The 22,500-nt window shown below is 39.2% G+C and overlaps 1 pseudogene; it reads left to right on the plus strand.

The window, feature by feature from the left end:
• LOC109058809 overlaps positions 1 to 22,500 on the plus strand; it is a 726,037-nt pseudogene that overhangs the window by 18,148 nt on the left and 685,389 nt on the right.

Genomic DNA, 22,500 nt, shown 5'->3' on the forward strand with positions numbered 1-22,500 from the left:
GTTTTTTATGCGATATCCCAAAATGCGCATAAAAATAGGTGGATGAAAACATAGCTAGTCACACACACACACACATGCTCAAAAACACTCACATACACGTACTTAAGTTTTTACACATACACTACGACATGCAAACAGCACAGGTAATCATCAGCGTAGTTATACGCTACTTTTTTGCGCTAAAAGGTTCCTGGTGATTCTGTCAGATGATGTGGCAGAACTGACACTGGACAGAATGCAAATATGGTGCATTGACATCATGGATATGTTATGTCATATTTTATGTGCAATATGTCACCTAGCAACCTTTTGTGAGTTTTCAAGAAGGTTAAAGGACCTTTTACATCATGTACAATAACTGTACCGATAAAGTTTAATAATCGCTTAAAGGGGCATTCATAAAGAGGACCATAACTATAATGAAGTTTTAATAATCAATCTAAAAGCTTGTTCACACCATTGCCAATAAAAGTTATTTATAGGTTTTTAGTAGGTCTTCATGATGGTTAATGTTAATTAGTTTAGATTATATAGTTTTAAAAATCATTCTAAATTTAAGGAAGTTCTCAATGCAACGATAACGATTACAACACAGAGGAACAATATTTTTATCGCTTATCTTTAACCTTTAACGTTCAAATGTATCATTATATTTATGGTTCTTTGTGTCAACATGCGTTTAATGTTAACATTTAACATTATATAGTTATTGTTCTTGTGTCAGCAAGCTTATAACGTTAACATTTGTTGTTACTGATCTTGGTGTCAACAGATCTTAAACGTTAACGTTTCTTATTATAGTTATGGTTCTTGGTGTCAAAAAGCTTTTAGCGTTAACATTTATCACTATTGTTCTTGTTTCAGCCGGCTAGTAACGTTAACGTTTGTTGTTATAGTTATCGTTCTTGGTGTCAACATGCCTTTAACGTCAACATTTATTGTTATAATTATTGTTCTTGTGTCAGCAGGCTTGTAACGTTAACTTTTGATATTATAGTTTTCATTCTTGGTGTCAACAGATCTTTATTGATTTTTATAGTTATTGATCTTGGTATTAACATGCTTTTGACATTAACGTTTATCGTTGTAGTTATCGTTCTTGGTGTCGGCAGGCCTTTATCTTTATAGTTATTGTTATAAATATCGTTCTTGCTGTGAACTGGGGGCCCTTAAGCTACTATTCATTGAAAGCAGTTAGCAAAAGTCTCTGTGAATTCATTATTCTGTTAACTGGCCCATCTCCAGAGTTGTTCGTGTTCAGTATAAAGGATTCATGTTTAGATGCTGTCAGTGTGTTGATGTTGTATGTTTCTGTGTAATATACATGCACCCTTCAGCAGGAGGTCCTGGTGCTGTATTTATATATTTATATTCTTACCTAAATGCATATTTACACACAAACATGCTAAATTCACACACTGTGTTACTGTATGATTTTGAATGTGGATTGTTTAACACGGATACATGTGATTTTATTTCAGGAGATGAAACACACACACAGACTTTCTGCTGGTAACCATGACGATAATTACATATAGCTGTAGCCATGTGTTAAGCAACGGCTCTGGGGAGCAAAAGCACTTTGGCCGACCATCTTTCTCTCTCTCTCTCTTTATTTTTCCTTTTGCTTTATACTGGTTCTTATTTAATATGGAGGACGGCCATCCACAGATTTGAAGGCTTGTGTTGTCATGGAAACTGTAAGTCGTTGTGCCACCTGCCAACCCCCCCCCCATGTCCAGCTGGTTTGATCCATGCTGCTTGATGTAGCGAGGGCTGGACTGAACCATCGCGAGCGGGGTGCTCTGAGTGGGTGTGCGACCCGAGTTCGGGCTCATCTCTGGTGCGAGTGTGTGTTATTCATAATTTTGATAAATCCCGTTCTGTATTTTAAAATCATTCCCTCGAATTACATTTATTCCACTTTACATTCATTTGCTGACTCGTATAATGTGAAGCATTCACAGAATGGGACTTGACAGCGTCACCTTAAGAGTAAGTTATCTTTGTGTTTTAAGATTTAAATGAACTTTCTTAGTCATGAGGCTCATTGAATGTACGCTAGTACAACTGTTACTAAGTAATCACTAATATCATCTGACAAACAGAGTATTTTACCTGATCATTAATAAAAACCGATCTCTTCCAGCGCGGGAATCGAACTTGGTTCGTTTGAATGAAGCGCGCCGCTCCTCCGGACTGACGGTTAAAAATCTGGCAGTTGCTTAAGTTTCAAACGTTTCAGGTGTCGGTTGAAGACGTTAGAATTTAAACACTGCGCGGCCGTTGTTAGGTGTGTTCGCGCGCGCGGGAGCGTAGCTGCAGATCTCTCTTCAGTCTGTCAGACGCGCGCTGTAGGGCTGCACGGTTTTGTTCTTCTGTCGGTGTGAGATGAAGATGAGGAGGAGGAGGATGCGCGCGCGGTCCGCCCACGCAGGATCATTCCTGGCTCGCGTCTAACCGTCGCGCTGAATATCGCGTTTGTTTTCGGCGATGCGGGAGTAACGGGATGAGGATCGCTCGCGAGTCGGCGAAATGACAAGCCCGCCGCGCGCGCGCCAGCCGCGTTCACCGCGAAGCGAACGATGAGCGCCGGCGGGAATCTGCGCGTCACCCTGGAAACGGCAGCGGAGACTCGAGCGAGCGCGGGCCGAGCGGAGCGCAGCGACAGCCCGACTGAAGACCGAGGAGCAGCCGCCGCGGGACGCGGAGAGCACCGCACGCTGATGAACGAGGGATGAATTTCGCTGTTTATAGTGAGCCGGTGCTGAAGAAGAGCTCTGCACATGTCCGCGTGAGGACAGAGTTAGACAGTGATTCTCCCGCCGGACAGAACTGATCTGAGGACAGTGAGAGTATGACAGATGTCTGAGGAACGCACTGAACATTTCCATGATAACGTTAACGTTAGTTACTGGAGCGGAGAGACCGACGGACGGAGAGACGCGCTGAGGCCCGGCGCCTGCGTCTCTCTTCTCGGGTAAGAACTCGCAAACTAACCCCGAGCTTCAGTTACAGCCGGAGGACTGTGAGCTTGGATCTTTAGTAGCGTTACAGTAAATAATGATGCACTATTTCCTTTCAAAGTGAGTCTGCGGTGATTATAAATAGACAACAATACACTGGGTCAAAATTATACATTTCTCTTTTATGCCAAAAATCATTAGGATGTTAAGTAAAGGTCATGTTCCATGAAGATATTTTGTACATTTCCTACTGTAAATATATCAAAACTTAATTTTTGATTAGTAATATGCATTGCTAAGAACTTAATTTGAACAACTTTAAAGATAATTTTCTCAATATTTAGATTTTTTTGCACCCTCAGATTACAGATTTTCAAATAGTGTTGTATCTCAGACAAATATTGTCCCTCCTAACAAACCACACATCAATGGAGAGATGATTTATTCAGCTTTCAGATGATGTATAAACCTCAGTTTTTTTTAAACAACTACCTGGTTTTGTGGTTCAGTGTCACATATAGCCTCATGTACAGTAGTGTGTTATTATGGTAGATTGTTATTTGTCCCACCCGCTCAGTGCTGCCCCCTACAGACCGTGTGTTTACAGTAGTGGACTAGAACTGCTGCCATACGTGGTTCTGCACTGTACACCTGCACACTTCTGTATGCATGGATTTGCTGAAATATGTAGTATGCATGCAGTACATGCCACAGTGCGATGCGCTGCACTTGATCTTACATTACTGTGACTAACTGGATGCAATATGACATATTAATTTCTTGCATGACTGGATCAGACTGACGGCAGTTGAGATGTTTTTCACAAAACTTGGATTTGCATGTAAAAGTACATCTGTATGTATTTCTGTGATTCTATCTGGATGATGTGCACTGAACATAATGCAACAAAATCACGTGACAACAGTCTTGCTGTGCACTCTGCGTACTGTTTCACAAGGCATTTTATAAAAATAGTGTGCAGCATATTGTGTATAGTCAGAAGGAGTTGGTATGCATGCTGTTTCACATATTTTATATTGTATGCAATGCATCGTGTATCATGCATACTGCATATTGTTTCACATACTATTTTATTAAAGTCTGCAGTATATTATGTGCATTCACAAATATTTAGATGGTATGCACACTGCGTAATTTTCACATGCTATTATAAAAGTAGTATGCAATGTACCATGCATATTTAGAAGATTTAGATGCTATGCATATTGCATACTGTTTTATATACTATTTCATAAAAATAGTACACCGTATATCATGCATATTCAAAAATATTTTGATACACACTGCATACTGTTTCACATACTTTTTTATTTCACTTTCACTTTCACTATACATATTGAGAAGGTAGTTTGTATGCATACTGCATGCTGGGTTTGCTTGTCTTTAATTCCCAGCGTAGCTGCTGTAGCTTGTGGATCTCTGCCGAAAACACTTTTCTATCGGCCCACACAGAATCTGCACACTTTCTTGACATTTTCTGCCGTGGGTTAAATATGGTGGAATGTATTAAACGTTCTTAAGATTAATGAGAGCACTGTAATCTCCAACATACATTGAATTAAACTGGATCTTTACATGCAGGAATTGTGGACGGTGTTTGCTGTGCATGGTTGCTAAGCTGTTGCTAGGGTCAGTCTCGGTGATATTATGGTCTGTTCGGCAGCACACATGTGATCGAGGACTCACTCACAAGCTAGCTCTGGTCAGGTCACTAGCAGCACTAGTGTGGCGACAGAAAGTTGAGAAATGCTAAACTTCATGACAATGAGAGTGAATCCTGTGCTGGTTTGGGTCTGTCGCTGGAGATCTCTGGAGATTTCTTCCACTGGAAACACTTTTATTACATTCCAGGGCTGCGGTAATGCTCTGATCTCACACACACACACACTTGATGTCCTGCAGTGTGTTCTGGTTTCGGTGCTGGTGTAGAGCGACTGCAGCTGGTTGGGTTATTGATCAGGAGTGTTTTACACTGAGCTGCTGTATCAGTCACGGCCGAAAACAATCAGTGCATTAATTGTGGGTGTGCAATACATCAGAATTTATTTATATAATGCTTTAAAGTGAAAAAACATACAGTGCAAAAATCTAATGCAAAGGATTCAATTTACTGCAAAGAATATAATGCATTATAATGAATCCTGATAGGGCACAAATAAAACACACGCATATGTCATATATAATGCAAATAAATAAATTTACTGCAAGGTGTATATAATGCATTAAATTGAAGTTAGTTGTGAAAGAAAATTAGTAAATTTTTCGGAAATGCACAATATATCAGTGACTGCATCAATAGTAGCCAATATTTGTTTATTTATCAGTTCAGTCTGATAAAGCAATTATTTTAACAGTTTATGCCAGATTTCTGTAATGGATAGAATTACATTTACTGCAGAGTATATTGTGTATTAAATTTAACTCTTGCAGTGCAAAAATGTGTAATACGTAACGCAAACATATAATGCAAAGAATTGAATATACGGCGTATAATGCATTAAATTGAATGCATATATGTAAGCCAAAAGAACTTACTGTGAATTATTTAATGCATTAAGTTGCATTCTTATAGTGCTAAATATAATGTGTGAATATTTAATATATAATGCAAATAATTACATGAACTTTTACAATGTAAAAAATATATTTAACTAAATTCTTACAATGCAAAAAGCAGTCTTTAATGCTGTTGTAGTTTGAAAACGCTTCTTCAGGCTGTTAAAAACAGCATATGATCGGTCAGCGTATAGAGCAGCATCCGATCATGTCACAGCTGAGCGACACAGACTGCAGTGTGAATGATAAACACACAGTAAAGCCAGATGTGAAACAGATAATTAGTTTATATTTCGGTCGATCTGATGAAGAGATGAATGTGATGTGATCCGCTCCAGCAGAGATCCACACAGATGACTGATATATTATTCATATATGATCTTTACTGACTCCAGATCAGCTGTGAGCTTAAAGTGATAGTTCACTAGAATAAACATTCTGTCCTTACTTCATAGTGCCAAAAAATGATAAAAAGCTGCATAACACTCGTGTGCTGCATTCAGTGTCTTCTGAAGGTGCTTTGCATGAAATTTAGGTGATTATTCTCTCTCACTGAATCAAATAACAGAAGTCGTTCGTTCTCTAGAGTCTCGTAAACGAACACCATGTTCATATTTCACATGAGAGATTTACTCATTGAGTAACCAGTTTCACTTACGTTTCTTTATTGTTCATGGGTTGGATCTCCAAGAAAGCCTTGTATAACATGAATGCAGTGCCAGTCACTTAAGAGAAAGCGTCTGACAGATGCATCAGTATAAATGTTTCTCATGCAGTGCATCATCGGATGACTTCAGAAACCTTGAAATAAAGCACAAACTCAAACCTCTGTCTGATGTTTTATAAATTATAAATGCATTTCATCTCTTAAATTATAACAGTTAATATGCAGTATGATGTATAATAACAGTTAAAGTGAAAAAGCACTATAATATTTGCTGATTATTTGTTATATATGACATCGGTTGTTTATCATGTGTTTTAATGAATTACACTTTCAAAAGGTGCAGGATTGAATAGATAAGTGCTATAATGACTGATTACAGTTATTCATACAGTGTATTATGAGTTGCATTATAAGGCATCATTAATGTATTAAGAATACTTTAATAGTGCATTTACTGGCTTTAAGTAAAGTGTTGCCAAAGTATTTTTATGATATGTGTCAGAAAGTATTTACTTGTGTTCCGTGGAAACAGTTTTATTTTAGTGCAGTATTTGTGTACTGTTATTTATTACTGCTAGTATAATGGTCACAATGTTTTATTGGTTGCACACATTTTTTAATCATTGCGGTTTAAAAACAGTGATTTGAAGCTGCTGAAATCTAAACAAAAGCGTTATGTGCACGCAGTCTGTGAGCTGTGCACATGAATATAGACAGCGTGAGTATTCTGGTTGAGTTATTGGCCTTGAACGGTTAAATACACATATTTAAAAGTATGAAAAAGCACTGTTTGAATTTGACTACGTGTTGCTTTGCTGGCCGTTAATGCAGGGAATCCATGATAAATCTTAAAGGGACAGTTCACCCAAAACTGAAAATTACTCACCTTCATGTCGTTCCAAACCTGTAACCTGTAAAATTATATTTAGACATTATGAATGACAGTAATATAAGTACATTTTATCAGATGTAATATATTTATTACATCTGTAGGACGTCTGCTAAAGATCTGGGAATCATCTGCTGTGTACTCTGATAAAGGTCTCAGAAGCAGTTTTACATGCGTTCTAATAAATGTCTGTTTGACATCTGATAGGAAACATCTTAGAGACGTACTGCAGATGAACAAACACTCTTAAAAACACATCTTGCATATGTAAATGCAGACATTAGATGTCTCCGAGATGTACATGTGTGATTAGGGTGAGTGCCACCTTCAGTAGGGAGTGAATGAACAGTGCTCTCTTCCTCCCTCAATACTCATGACTGAAGTGCCCTTGCGCTGGATATACAGCTGCCCACTGCTCCGGGTGTGTGTTCACGGTGTGTTCACTTCTCACTGCTGTGTGTGTGCACTTGGATGGGTTAAATGCAGAGCACCAATTCAGAGTATGGGTTACCATACTTGACAAATGTCACGACTTTCACTTTCTTTTCACTTCTGTAGAACTTAATGGCACTGGTGCTGGTGTCGTCGAACGTCGTTCTGTATGGATACATTGGTTGGTGAAGTAAGTAAGGAGAGGGATGTTTGTTGGATGTTTTTTGTTGTGTAATTTTCACTGCAAAACAATAAGAAATGCTGCAAATATCACCACAAATTTTGAGAAAAGCAGCAGCTATTTTAGGCTGCAAAAATCAGAAAAAGGTTCTGTGAAATCCTGGAGGGACTGATTAATTTATACAATGCATGTAGCGTCTATTTATTGTAGTTTTTTGTCCTTTTGCTTGTAATTCGTTACTTACTGTATCCTACTGTACATTTTTTCTCTCTTTTTTTCTTTTTCTCTTGTATTAGTTTTTCTGTGATATTGACAGTGGTGACAAGAATTATGAAAATTCTATGGTATCACAAACGGTGATATAATAAGAACCTTATTAGAAGCAAAAAATAACTATATCGTAATATATATATCTCGTTATCATGATATAAAATTACTCATACCGTGATATAAGATTTTGGTCATATCGCCCACCCCAGTTATGTTTAATTAGGGATGTAATGATTAACTGTGAGCCGGTTGAAAATCGATTCAAATATGTGATGATTCAGATCGGTTGAGATGCTAAACAATCGCGATTCATTTAGGTGCAGGAGTTTATATGAATGCATGTCTGAGGAGATCTTACTGTCTTTAGAAAAGTTTAGATTGTATTTTTCTTTTCATCTGGCCTCTGTATAAACAAAGTCTCTTTAAGACAAGTCATGTCACTCGGCGGCCATCTTTGAAACGCCTCTCGGCATCCAAGTGCTACTCCTATCTCTTTAAATGGGGAAACATCAAATTCTACAAAACCGTTCACTAAGCTTAGGATTATATTTCATATTTGAAATCACCAAAGAAATCTGATAACAACTGTGTCATAAATGTTTATTTTGCTCAAATAACGTTATAAAAAGCAAATTATTCAGGCTAGATCATGCAGTGTGCATGCGCAGTCCTGAGCGCACGTCTCAGAACGCTGACTGTTTCTATAGCAACCGGGACGCTTCTAACGGCAGCTGCACTGACGCGCTGACTTTATCTATTAGCAATTGGCTCTTTCATTCTGCCAATTGAGCGGCCATATTGAGCATTGCATTTTTCCCCATTCAAAACTATACGAGTGACATCTCTTGGGTATTCTTTAGTCTTTGGTATAAAGCATATTAAAGTTCATAAGTGCAGCGCTGCTTTGTTTACAGCGGTAACCAAGGAAACACTTTAAGCTCTACCTGCTACTGTGTTCATAAGTGCTTTGTTTACAGCGGTAACCGAGGAAACGCTTTGTGTTCACAAGTGCTTTGTTTACAGCGGTAACCAAGGAAACGCTTTAAGCTCCACCTGCTGCGGTGTTCATAAGTGCTTTGTTTACAGCGGTAACCAAGGAAACGCTTTGTGTTCACAAGTGCTTTGTTTACAGTGGTTACCGAGGAAACGCTTTAAGCGCCACCTGCTGCAGTGTTCATAAGTGCTTTGTTTACAGCGGTAACCAAGGAAACGCTTTAAGCACCACCTGCTGCGGTGTTCACAAGTGCTTTGTTTACAGCGGTAACCAAGGAAACGCTTTAAGGCCACCTGCTGCAGTGTTCACAAGTGCTTTGTTTACAGCAGTAACCAAGGAAACACTTTAAGCTCCACCTGCTGCAGTGTTCACAAGTGCTTTGTTTACAGCGGTAACCGAGGAAACGCTTTAAGCGCCACCTGCTGCAGTGTTCATAAGTGCTTTGTTTACAGCGGTAACCAAGGAAACGCTTTAAGCGCCACCTGCTGCGGTGTTCACAAGTGCTTTGTTTACAGCGGTAACCGAGGAAACGCTTTAAGCTCCACCTGCTGCAGTGTTCACAAGTGCTTTGTTTACAGCAGTAACCAAGGAAACACATTAAGCTCCACCTGCTGCAGTGTTCACAAGTGCTTTGTTTACAGCAGTAACCAAGGAAACGATTTAAGCTCCACCTGCTGCAGTGTTCACAAGTGCTTTGTTTAAAGCGGTAACCAAGGAAACGCATTAAGCTCCACCTGCTGGCAGAGAGTGAATCTGCGTCTCGTTCAGCTCGTCTGTTGTTTCTGTTTCATGCAGATTTTTTAAATATGTATAGTTTCACAAAACTGAAGTCAAACCATTCTGTTTTTGCTTCAAATTTCGGAATTCTACAATCTAGTTTAGATTAAAAACTGCTCGTGTTGCATGTATGCAGCGTCTTTGTTTGGATCATGATTAAGATGCAGTGGTTAAATGTAAGAGAGCACAGACAAAGCCTTATTTTGTTTTATGATTAGCCTTATTTTGTTTATATGAAGAGATTTATTTTATTTGTGTTACTTGTTTATTTGATTTGGGCCTTGTTTTAAAATTTCAACTTAGTTTTGTTATTTACATTTACATTGTTTAGCTTTTATCAAAAGCGACTTACAAATGAGGACAATAGAAGCAATCAAAACCAACAAAAGAGCAACGATATGCAAGTGCTATATTAGTATATTATTATGTTATATTTATTTCAGCTCTATTTCAGCTAAAACAATAGTTTTTAGTTGTTTTAGTCAACAGTAACAGCCCAGCGTGAGAACAGGAGATCACGAGTGTTAATGGAGCTAGCTGCTGCTGTTTGTGAACTGAAGCACATGTATATGATGATGATGATGATGATGATGAAGGTTAGAGGCTCATGTTCTCTGTGTTTTCTCTCTGGTGAGATGCAGCTGCTCAAACTCGCCCACACAGAGACCCTTCCTCAAGCGTGCGTGTGTGTGTGGCGCCCACACAGAGGTGTGTGTGTGTGATACGTGTATCAACGATGCTCTCAGCGATTCCCACCCACACACACTCACACACACACACACACACACACACACACACTTCAGCCTGACATTGCATTAACATCCAGAACGGCGTTGGGTTTGGGTTGGTTTGTTTTTTTTTTTTTTTTGTTTTGTGCGAGACGATATCACCCGGGCGAATTGAAAGCGTAATTTACGATCCGAGCGGCTCGGCGGTTTTATGACTAATTAAAGTCTTTCTGCGTTCGTAGGCATGAAGCTTGTGTGTCCTGCGAGCGCTGAGCTCCGTGTGTCTTTTTTTGCTTAAACGGAGGCAGTTTCCATGACGACCAAACAAAGACCTCGAATTCAGAGCAAAACTGTAAGAAACAGAGGGACTTTACGACTTTATGTCAGAAGACGCACATCGGCACTGATTACCGAGTCCAGCATCACTAGCGCTAAAAGTTAAATGCTGAAAACAGATGAAAAATCCCACACTGCTTAGCAACACCCTGGCAACGACCCAGAACTCCCTAGCAACAGAAAGTCACTCACAGAAACGGGTCCAGGTTTTCAGTCCTCATCCAGGCTCATAATAGCATGTTATTTTTGATCATATAAGCTCATTATGATTTTTATGACTCAGTGCAGCCATAATAGTGGAATTTACTGTATAATGCAGAACGTCACAGAAATTTGGTTGAATAAATCAAAAGTAGGGCTGGACACTTAATCAAATTACGTTTCTGGGTGCAAAACGACTGCTTTTGAAATATGACGTCTGTATGTTCTGCATACGAAACAAATCTCCATATTATTTTGATAAAAGCATCGTCATATCCTATACAAACCTTCATGACAACCTGTCAAAATAGTTCACTTTCATTTCATTTTAAAATATTCATTACAGTGTTAGTGTTATAAATGCACAAAAAGTCAAACAGGTTAATAAATTATTAAATTGTTTTACAAAAGTTTTACACGTTTAATTGATTGCATATTATTAATGAAAGTTAATTAAACCATTAAATGGAAATCCAGAAGAAATAAAGTGGAGAACACAGAAAAAATAAATGTAATTTCATAGGGCCCTAAAAAATTAATTTTTGTTAAACTTTAAAATAAATTGTTGCTAAACTGTATAAGTTTCATGACTTCAATTAATTACACATGGCTTCTAAAATTTAATATAAGCATTACATGGAAAAGTAAAACAGATTTCATGTGGTTCTGCGGTCTTCAGAAGCTCGTGGAAGCCTCATATTCCTGGATTACTGTCTGTGATCGTCTTATGAGAAGTTTCTAACCATCTTCCAGTCTGGATGAAACACCTACTGTGATTTCATGTTTGTGTTATATTTTTAGTGTGATTGTGTAATTGATGCACGCTGGAATCAGATCAGACGCAGATGATTAACGCTCGTGTTTATAGATCACACAGCGGCACACGGCTGATATTCCCAAAACTGTTCCTGCACGCACAGATCTCATAATCCTGTAAAACCCTGTCATAACTGAACCCGGAGAGAAGGAGAGGCATGTCATAAACTCATAACGGATTATTAAAGACTGTAAAACACACGGACGTCACTCCGCTGTCAGCCTGTTTGTCCTGATTCAGCAGCGGCAAAAAACAGCTGTGATTTACCTCGAGGTCAGGTGTGTTATATCTGAGACATTGAAGGAACGGCTGACCCAAAATTAGCTGAAAATGTGCTCACTCTAAGTTCATCTGAGATCAGGATGAGTTTGTTTCTTCATCAGGTTTGTAGAAATGTAGCACTGCATCAGTGTCTCAGCAATGGATGCTCTGCAGTGAATGGGTGCCGTCAGAATGAGAGTCCAAACAGCTGATAAAAACATCACAATAATCCACAAATAATCCACAGCACTCCAGTCCATCAGTGAACATCTGGAGAAGACAAAAGATGAAACACATCCAGCATTAAGACGTTTTTAACTCAAATACATAGAGTCCATAATCCATAATAACACTTCCTCCAGTGTAGTGTTGTCACGGTACCAATCCTCTGTACCAATTTCGGTACCAAAGCAAAACACAAAAACATGCTAATTAAAATATTTGACTATACTTTCAATTAATCCAAACTGTGTACATATTTAATTTTAAAGGGATTTTGAATTTTAAAGCCAAGAATAACAACTAAGTTAGCTAAAAAATTATTTTAAAAAAAGCCCAGAACTGTTTTTCTGACTGATATGACACAAACAGTGTTAATTTGTACATTCTCTAACACGTATATTTTAGATTCACAATTCATTAAAAAGCCTCTGTTGTGTAAAAATAGTAAACATCATCATGTCATCCAGTTTTTTTTACCCTAATAAAAGTTATAGGAGCATTAAATAGTTAATAAAGAAACTTAATTCTAATGCTCATTATATTAGCGTTAGCCGCGTTTATGCTAACGATGAACTACTCTAATAACAGCATTCATTTCAATCCTACATTCAAATTAAAATATTTCATAGTATTCTCTGTACTCTGTACCACCGGTACTTAAAAAAACTGGTACGTAACATTTTAGCTTTTTTAGTACTGACTTAGTACTGAAGAACCGGGTCTTCGGACAACACCACTCCAGTGAAAAAGTCTATCTTCTGTTGTCTCTCACACATTTGTTTAGAGCTGTTTAAAGGGTGATTGATCTGAGACACTGATGCAGTGCTACATTTCTACAAATCTGATGAAGAAACACACTCATCCTGATCTCGGACTCCCTGAGGATGAACACATTTTCAGCAGATTTGTACTTTTGGCTGATGACTTACACCTCTAATGATTGTTTCCTAACAGTTTTCCCAAACACTCCAGCTTCAGGAGTTCAGATCTGACTGAGGAGCGACACGTTAGAGCCGTTTATAGCCTGAGATCGAGCGGCGCTGAGAACACTTATGTGCTGCGGTCAGGTGAAGTGGTGTGAGGGTCTGATCACTTACAGGAAAAAACACTTTGTGGTTTGCTCTCAAATGGATGAGGATCTGAGGGATATGCGTATAGACTATTTATCAAATATTTATAAGAAGTAGAAGTAATTTTACAAATTTCTTGGACACAGAAACGAATGTAAAACACGCCGCAGCTATGCCGAGAGGAGTTATTAGTCATTTACATCTCTGAGCTGAGCTTAAAAAGCTTAAAGATGAGAACACATTATAGAATAATAATTTAATGAAAACCCAATTTTGACAAAAAAAATTACATATAGCCTACTTTTTTAATTTTCTGAAAACATCCCAGCGCGACATCCGACGGGTTTTCCCAGATCACATCACTATATGTATGTGGAGGCTGTGTTTTTTGGTTTGCTTGTATAATACAGAGGGATGGTTACCCAGAACCGGTATCTTTTTGTGACCGGTACATAATTGGGTCAATACTAACAAAACACAACATCTACCTCAAGCAATGCGGGTCCAGCTCCAACTGCAACTCAGCGGTAGAGTTACCCTCGCGAGACACTGCACTTATTCACAATCACAGAAGTACATTATAGCCTTGCTAAACGTTTCGTTCGTGTGCTGTTCTGACATGTGCTTATTCAGAGCACGTAGCCTACACCTGAAGCGTCCGTACGAAAAAAGGCCGGTCAAACAGCACCTGATTACTTAGTTATCTTAATTATCATCTGATTGCGCTAATACTGTCAAAACACAAGGTTCAAATATAAAAACAGTTAGTTATGTCTGAAGTGAAAGTAAACAGTTGAGAGAGAAACGCGTGCAGCTCTTAAAGGGACAGTACTAAACATGCTGCCGATTGTCATTAAAGGGATAGTTCACCCAAAAATATGAATTCTGTCATTATTTAATCACGGTCATGCTGTACAAAACATCTATTAATTTCTTTCTTGTGCTGAACACAAAAGAAGATTTTGAAGAATGTGGGTAACCAAACGGTTGCTGGTCCCCTCTGACTTTACTAGTAGGAAAAAGAAATATGGAAGTTACTGGGAACCAGCAGTTTGGTTTCCCACATTCTTCAAAATAACTTTTATGTTCAACAGAAGAAAGAAACTCATTCAGGTTTAAAACAACTTGAGAGTGAGTAAATGATGACACAATTTTCTTTTTTGGGTGAACTGTTCCTTTAATGTCAATAAAATAAAACACAAAGAGAAAAATATTTCACTGCTCTTGACTGAAGAAGTTTAATACAGTTGCTAATATTCAGCAGTATTCAAATAACTTTTCACATCGTATCTTTTTGCATCAAATAGTATCGTTATCGGTACCCATCCTTAATAATACACCTAGAAATTTTCAGATTTCTGTTCTCGACAAAATATGCAAATTAGTACATATTTAATTAGATAGCATATTAAAGCGTAACAATTGGTTTAATGCACTGTGATTAACCACCTGGGAAAAAATGACACAATATCTGTTAGTTTACATTTTTACATTCATATGCTTTAAGAGGCGGTGCTGAGTGGGTGGAGTCTAAGTGAGTGGGTGGAGTCTGAGTTAGTGTTGTGGGTGGAGTCTGAGATAGTTGTGGGTGGAGTCTGAGTGAGTGTTGTGGGTGGAGTCTGAGTGAGTGTTGTGGGTGGAGTCTGAGTGAGTGTTGTGGGTGGAGTCTGAGTGAGTGTTGTGGGTGGAGTCTGAGTGAGTGTTGTGGGTGGAGTCTGAGTGAGTGTTGTGGGTGGAGTCTGAGTGAGTGTTGTGGGTGGAGTCTGAGTGAGTGTTGTGGGTGGAGTCTGAGCGAGTGTTGTGGGTGGAGTCTGAGCGAGTGTTGTGGGTGGAGTCTGAGTGAGTGTTGTGGGTGGAGTCTGAGTGAGTGTTGTGGGTGGAGTCTGAGCGAGTGTTGTCTGTGATTTACCACCTGGGAAAAAATGACACAATATCTGTTAGTTTACATTTTTACATTCATATGGGTGGAGTCTGAGTGAGTGTTGTGGGTGGAGTCTGAGTGGATGGAGACTAAAGCCACGTTCACAACAAGAACGATAACTGTAAAGATAACTTTATTAGCGTCCACACCAGACAAGTTTGCGCTGAGAATAAACGGACGATATCTGCCAGCGGCCGGAGGAAGAGACCAGTTAATACAGCTTGACTCGGGGAACTGAGCACTTCTTAGATATGCTTATGTAAACTTAACCCTGGCTTTATATCTTTCAAATAACACCAGAATACAGCGCATAAAGTGATAAAGAAAAGCCCCAAATGAAAATTAATGGGCCTTCACTGACTGGGTGGATGTAGCCTACATTATCTGGTTATTTACGGCTCAGTGGTTTGACACTGAAATGTTTCAGATGCGTGTGTCAGATCTAGAAGCGGCAGGTCAAGTACTTTCAGAGAGAACTTGCCGCCGAGTCGAACACATCCAGATCCCCAGGTATTACCGACGTCTGAGTGGAGCGGGCGGAGATTTCCACAGTAGATGGAGAGCGAGCAAATCAATCCTCGACGGTGAACTTGTGCTTCCATGAGCCCTCTGGCTTTATTTCTGCTGCGATTATACTGAGAGCCGCATGATGAATCTGTGGGACTGAAGAGAAGGAGGCTGCGTGTGTGTATTTATAGCAGCAGGAATGTAAGTTCTGTAAAGGTTTGCTGTCCTGAGGGATGAATCACCACAAAACAAGACAAAACACTGACAGCAGCCCACTGCGTGTGTGTTTCTGTGGACTCCAAGCGAATAATCATCTCTCTCTCTGTGTGTGTTGTGTGTTTCAGAGCACGCTCGTGCTCGCAGGAAGAGCTTTGCCACGTCGCGGCAGAGAAGCATGGAAGCTCCGCCCACTGCCCCTACACAGCCATTCCGACAACCTGTGAGTACCTTAAAGCACCCTGCATACTGCACCCTTCGTGAAGCTAGCACACAGCCGTACAGCAGCAGTACGCCGCTCGACCTCGTTGTGCTGCATCCATTTATCATCTATGACACCTCATTTGCATTTCTAATCCAGGTTAGTTTAAAACGTTGTTAGTTTTGTCACTGTGCATGTTATGTGGCTTCACTCGTCGCTCATGTGGAGCGTAGTGCATTGTGGGATATAGTGTATCTGCGTCCCATTTGACGCACTATGCACTTATCCACTATGTACTCAAGTCCAAGGTTATTTTGTCATTAATAATCAGAGTCTAATAGCCCCTCCCCCTTCACAACATAATTAAATCTGCTACAGTTGACTTCATAAAGTGTTCAACATTTCACACTTATTAAAGTGCATCATCAGGATATTTAAAGTGCACTTTATCTTTTGGGGTTTTCCAGTGTGCACGCACTCCTCACTGTTTATACTACAGAACACACAAGTATGTGATTTGGGACGCAGCATGTGTCTGCTCAGAAGATATTCAGTCATGAGTTCGATTACTCAATATTTCAAGTTCAAGCGCAGTTAACGTGCATTTATAGTTTTATTTTAAAACATTTAAGTATTTATTAATAGGTTATTTTTTAGTAACTTTATGTGCTTTTTTCATTTTTATGTATGTATTTTTTTGTAATATTACTTGGGTTTAATTTATTTTATTTCTGTCGCGTCCAGTGCAGACAGACTTTAGCAGACTTTAGCAGCTCGTTTTTTTAGACCAACATTATACTATATGCGTACTACTTACAGAACTCAGGTGATTTTGCACACTTGATGTGCTGTTGTGGGAGGACAGTTTCTAATCACATATTTGGCACACTGCTGGACTTTCTCGTCCTCACTCAATGTAAAGTGCTCCACACAGCTGAGGTCTGAGGCATGTTTGTCTTCTCTTCCAGATGAACTGAATCATGACTTTCACTCATGCGATTCATATTCAAGGGCGAATGAGAACCGTATCTCAGGGACGGCAGGTGTTCAAAAAAAAGAAAAAAAAAATTTAAATCTCAAAATTGAAAATTGAATGCCAACCCACCAACAAATACTCCAGCCCTAGTGTGTGCATGTATGTGTGTGTGTGTGTGCGTGTGTGTGTGTGTGTGTGTGTGTGTGTGTGAGTGTGTGTGTGTGTGTGTGTGTGTGTGTGTGTGTGTGTGTGTGTGTGTGTGTGTGTGTGTGTGTGTGTGTGTGTGTGTGTGTGTGTGTGTGTGTGTGTGTGTGTGAGTGTATGAGTGTGTGTGTGTGTGTGTGTGTGAGTGTATGTGTGTGTGTGAGTGTGTGTGAGTGAGTGAGTGTGTGTGTGTGAGTGAGTGAGTGTGTGTGTGTGTGTGTGTGACTGTGTGTGTGTGTGTGTGTGTGTGTGTGAGTGCGTGTGTGCGTGCGGGTCCGTGTGTGAGTGTGTGTGTGTGTGTATGCGTGTGAGTGTGTGTGTGTGTGTGTGTGTATGTGAGTGAGTGTGTGTGTGTGTGTGTTCAGCACGTGTGGTGGTAAGTGTTTCATCAGATGATTCTGCATGTAATTTCAGGTCGGTGTTTTAGTCGTGTTTTGTGTGGGTTGTTTTTTTTTTGTTTGTTTGCTCTTCTACAGAAATGTTGCAAACCAGTGCGAGTTTCTTAACTAAAAATAGTATATAAAATTAAAAAGATCCGAATGATAGACATATCTTTGTTTTATTTTTTACGATTATACAGTAGAAAAATAATAATATAATTAATAATATATCCATTCGTTCTCCACTATATTTGTTGGGAAAATAAATGCAGATTTTAGTATGAACAGATGAAATCACACTTTTGAACACAGACAGCTTAAATACAGCCTCACGTAAGTGTGTTTTGCTCATTGCTTTGTTTATTTCTTACTCTTATTTTCTGTCTGATCCAATATATCAGTTTATTAAGACATGCTGAATTATCTTCTGTTTGAAGGTTTTATGAATTGGCTTTTCTGTTAAATCTGTTTAAAGTTGTCTCACAGTAAGTCGCTCCTTTCAGGCATTAGCGAGTGAAGTGCTGTCGAATGCAGAAGTGCTGCTCTCTTTGAGCCCGAGCTGTCGAGTCTGACGAGTGTGAGCGCAGGTCCGTCTCAGGACGTCTCGCAGGGGAAAGATCTGACCTTGTGAGGATTCACAGAAACACTCGGATCATTTTCCTCTTACTCTGAACAGCGTCTGTACGGGAATCCTCGAGGGAAAAGAGCTGCGTCAATATTTATGCTAAAGTCAGTATGAATATTCTAACAGTAGTTAGTAATATTCACGCTGCCTTCACTTGCTGTCAGATTTATCATAAGTTTCTTAGACAGAAATCGAGCATGAACGGCCTCTTGGGTTGAATGGGAAACTCTGAGATCGTTTTGATAGATGTTTCTAAATTAGGAAGGCCATAGTGACTTAAGTTTTATTCATTTCTCCCACAATATATACACTGTACAAGTGATTTTTCTAAGTTGAAATTAATAGAGTCCATTTTACAAGAAAATAAAAAATTTTCTACTTCAGCATTTATTTCAGTTTTAGAAAATGTTTAATTTTCTGTGTTACTTTGCCATTTCTTTGTAATTATTTGTAAAATTATTTGTAATTATTTTTCTTTTAAATTAATTTTTAAATTTACGTGTTATGGTGGCATTTTTTTCTGTTGAATTTCATGTATATTTACAATGAAAAAAACGTGTGTTAGATGTGAAATTTCGAAGTAGAAGGACATAAATCGTAATTTCCTGTAAAATGCACTGGAATCATCTTTATTTTATTTTCAACTTGAAATAGAAAAACTGGAATATTATTTTCTTGTGAAATGTACTCCCATAATCTTTGGACTATTTAAGTAAAAAAAAAAAATTAAATAATCATTAATGCATAATGTATGTATTTTGCACAGTGAAAACCGCATTAATTTGACCGAAATTCCAGAATCGTCGGCAAGCTGACAGTCTAGATAGTGTGGTTAATGTTTATATTAATGTTTGTTAACAAATGGGATGCTATATTTCATTTAAAAACCATTGGATATTGACTAAATATCTCCTATACACTGCCTTTAATATGATTTCTTAAAGAAATAAGCTGGAACGAACCTGACGTCTGCCATGATTCTTTTCTTTCCGAGGGTAAAGCGGTTGAACGCAGCAAACTCATAAAGAATCATTTAAAGAATCATGGTTGAAGCTAATTGCTGTTTATGCCAATTAGGTTTGTTAATTCAGGGCTCAATGCTAAGGATTTTTTCTACTGGACGGTCGGGCCAGAGGCTCAAATTTTTACTAGCCCTGCCACAAAAAATAAAATAGTTGCTGTTATCATTGTTTTTTATCTATTATCTTGTATTCTAATAAATAAGGTTATATGACACCAATATTTTAGATACCAATAAAATTTTACAATTCTCTATTTCAATTTCGATACCACAGCAAAAATCACTAGCCAAAAATTAACATAAATATAAAGTTCAAACATTGTTAAAGACGAGTGACAGCCAGTAAATAAGAATAAATGAACAAATTACAAGTAATTGTATAATTAAATATAGGCCTATAGCACAAAAATATAAATGAAATGATGCTTTAGGTTTTTATGTTTGTAGATGTTCAGGTACAGAAATTGAAAAGTCACATATAAAATAACATTTGCATATTCTTCACTCTGTTGCACCTTGATTTTGCAAAACCATAGAGTCAACCACTGCATTTTAATCATGAATCGATCCAAAAAAAGAAGTGCAATGTTCGATTTATATTAGACTGTATAATTTCAAAATCTGAAGCAAAAACAGAATGGTCTGACTTTAGCTTTGTGAAATTATGCTACATAATAAATCTGTATGAAACAGCAGAAGCTCTGAATGAGGCGCAGATTCACTCTCTGACAGCAGGCAGCGCTTATGGAACAGTGATACAGCGTTTCCTTGGTTACCGCTGTAAACACAGCAGCGCTTATGGAACAGTGATACAGCGTTTCTTTGGTTACCGCTGTAAACACAGCAGCGCTTATGGAATAATAATACAACGTTTCCTTGGTTACCGCTGTAAACACAGCAGCGCTTATGGAATAATAATACAGCGTTTCCTGGTTACCGCTGTAAACGCAGCAGCGCTTATGGAACAGTGATACAGCATTTCCTTGGTTACCGCTGTAAACATAGCAGCGCTTATGGAATAATAATACAACGTTTCCTTGGTTACCGCTGTAAACACAGCAGCGCTTATGGAACAGTGATACAGTGTTTCCTTGGTTACCGCTGTAAACACAGCAGCGCTTGTGGAATAATAATACAACGTTTCCTTGGTTACCGCTGTAAACGCAGCAGCGCTTATGGAACAGTGATACAGCGTTTCCTTGGTTACCGCTGTAAACACAGCAGCGCTTATGGAATAATAATACAACGTTTCCTTGGTTACCGCTGTAAACACAGCAGCGCTTGTGGAATAATAATACAACGTTTCCTTGGTTACCGCTGTAAACACAGCAGCGCTTATGGAACAGTGATACGGCGTTTCCTTGGTTACCGATGTAAACACAGCAGCGCTTGTGGAATAATAATACAACGTTTCCTTGGTTACCGCTGTAAACACAGCAGCGCTTGTGGAATAATAATACAACGTTTCCTTGGTTACCGCTGTAAAACGCAGCAGCGCTTATGGAACAGTGATACAGCGTTTCCTTGGGTTACCGCTGTAAACACAGCAGCGCTTATGGAATAATAATACAACGTTTCCTTGGTTACCGCTGTAAACACAGCAGCGCTTGTGGAATAATAATACAGCGTTTCCTGGTTACCGCTGTAAACACAGCAGCGCTTGTGGAATAATAATACAACGTTTCCTTGGTTACCGCTGTAAACACAGCAGCGCTTGTGGAATAATAATACAACGTTTCCTTGGTTACCACTGTAAACGCAGCAGCGCTTATGGAACAGTGATACAGCGTTTCCTGGTTACCGCTGTGAACACAGCAGCGCTTATGGAACAGTGATACAGCATTTCCTTGGTTACCGCTGTAAACATAGCAGCGCTTATGGAATAATAATACAGCGTTTCCTGGTTACCGCTGTAAACACAGCAGCGCTTGTGGAATAATAACACAGCGTTTCCTGTTTGTCGCTGTAAACACAGCAGCACTTATGGAACAGTGATACAGCATTTCCTTGGTTACCGCTGTAAACATAGCAGCGCTTATGGAATAATAATACAGCGTTTCCTGGTTACCGCTGTAAACACAGCAGCGCTTGTGGAATAATAACACAGCGTTTCCTGTTTGTCGCTGTAAACACAGCAGCGCTTATGGAACAGTGATACAGCGTTTCCTTGGTTACCGCTGTAAACACAGCAGCGCTTGTGGAATAATAATACAACGTTTCCTTGGTTACCGCTGTAAACGCAGCAGCGCTTCTGGAACAGTGATACAGCATTTCCTTGGTTACCGCTGTAAACACAGCAGCGCTTATGGAATAATAATACAGCGTTTCCTGGTTACCGCTGTAAACACAGCAGCGCTTATGGAATAATAATACAGCGTTTCCTGGTTACTGCTGTAAACACAGCAGCGCTTGTGGAGTAATAATACAGCGTTTCCTGGTTACCGCTGTAAACGCAGCAGCGCTTATGGAACAGTGATACAGCGTTTCCTGGTTACCGCTGTAAACACAGCAGCGCTTATGGAATAATAACACAGCGTTTCCTGGTTACCGCTGTAAACGCAGCAGCGCTTATGGAATAATAACACAGCGTTTCCTTGGTTACCGCTGTAAACATAGCAGCGCTTATGGAATAATAATACAGCGTTTCCTGGTTACCGCTGTAAACACAGCAGCGCTTATGGAATAATAATACAGCGTTTCCTGGTTACCGCTGTAAACGCAGCAGCGCTTATGGAACAGTGATATGGCGTTTCCTTGGTTACCGCTGTAAACATGGCAGTGCTTATGGAACAGTGATACAGCGTTTCCTTGGTTACCGCTGTAAACACAGCAGCGCTTGTGGAATAATAATACAGCGTTTCCTTGGTTACCGCTGTAAACACAGCAGCGCTTGTGGAACAGTGATACAGCGTTTCCTTGGTTACCATTGTAAACACAGCAGAGCTGCGCACATTAACACTAGTTTAAATGCATTATAGACAGTTTCAGTGGCAACAACATAAATAAACTTTACTGCACGTGCGCTTTTGTGGCCCCAACTTAACTTCTGGCAGACTTTCA

This window comes from Cyprinus carpio, chromosome B19 (assembly GCF_018340385.1).
Source record: "Cyprinus carpio isolate SPL01 chromosome B19, ASM1834038v1, whole genome shotgun sequence".
NCBI lineage: Eukaryota > Metazoa > Chordata > Actinopteri > Cypriniformes > Cyprinidae > Cyprinus > Cyprinus carpio.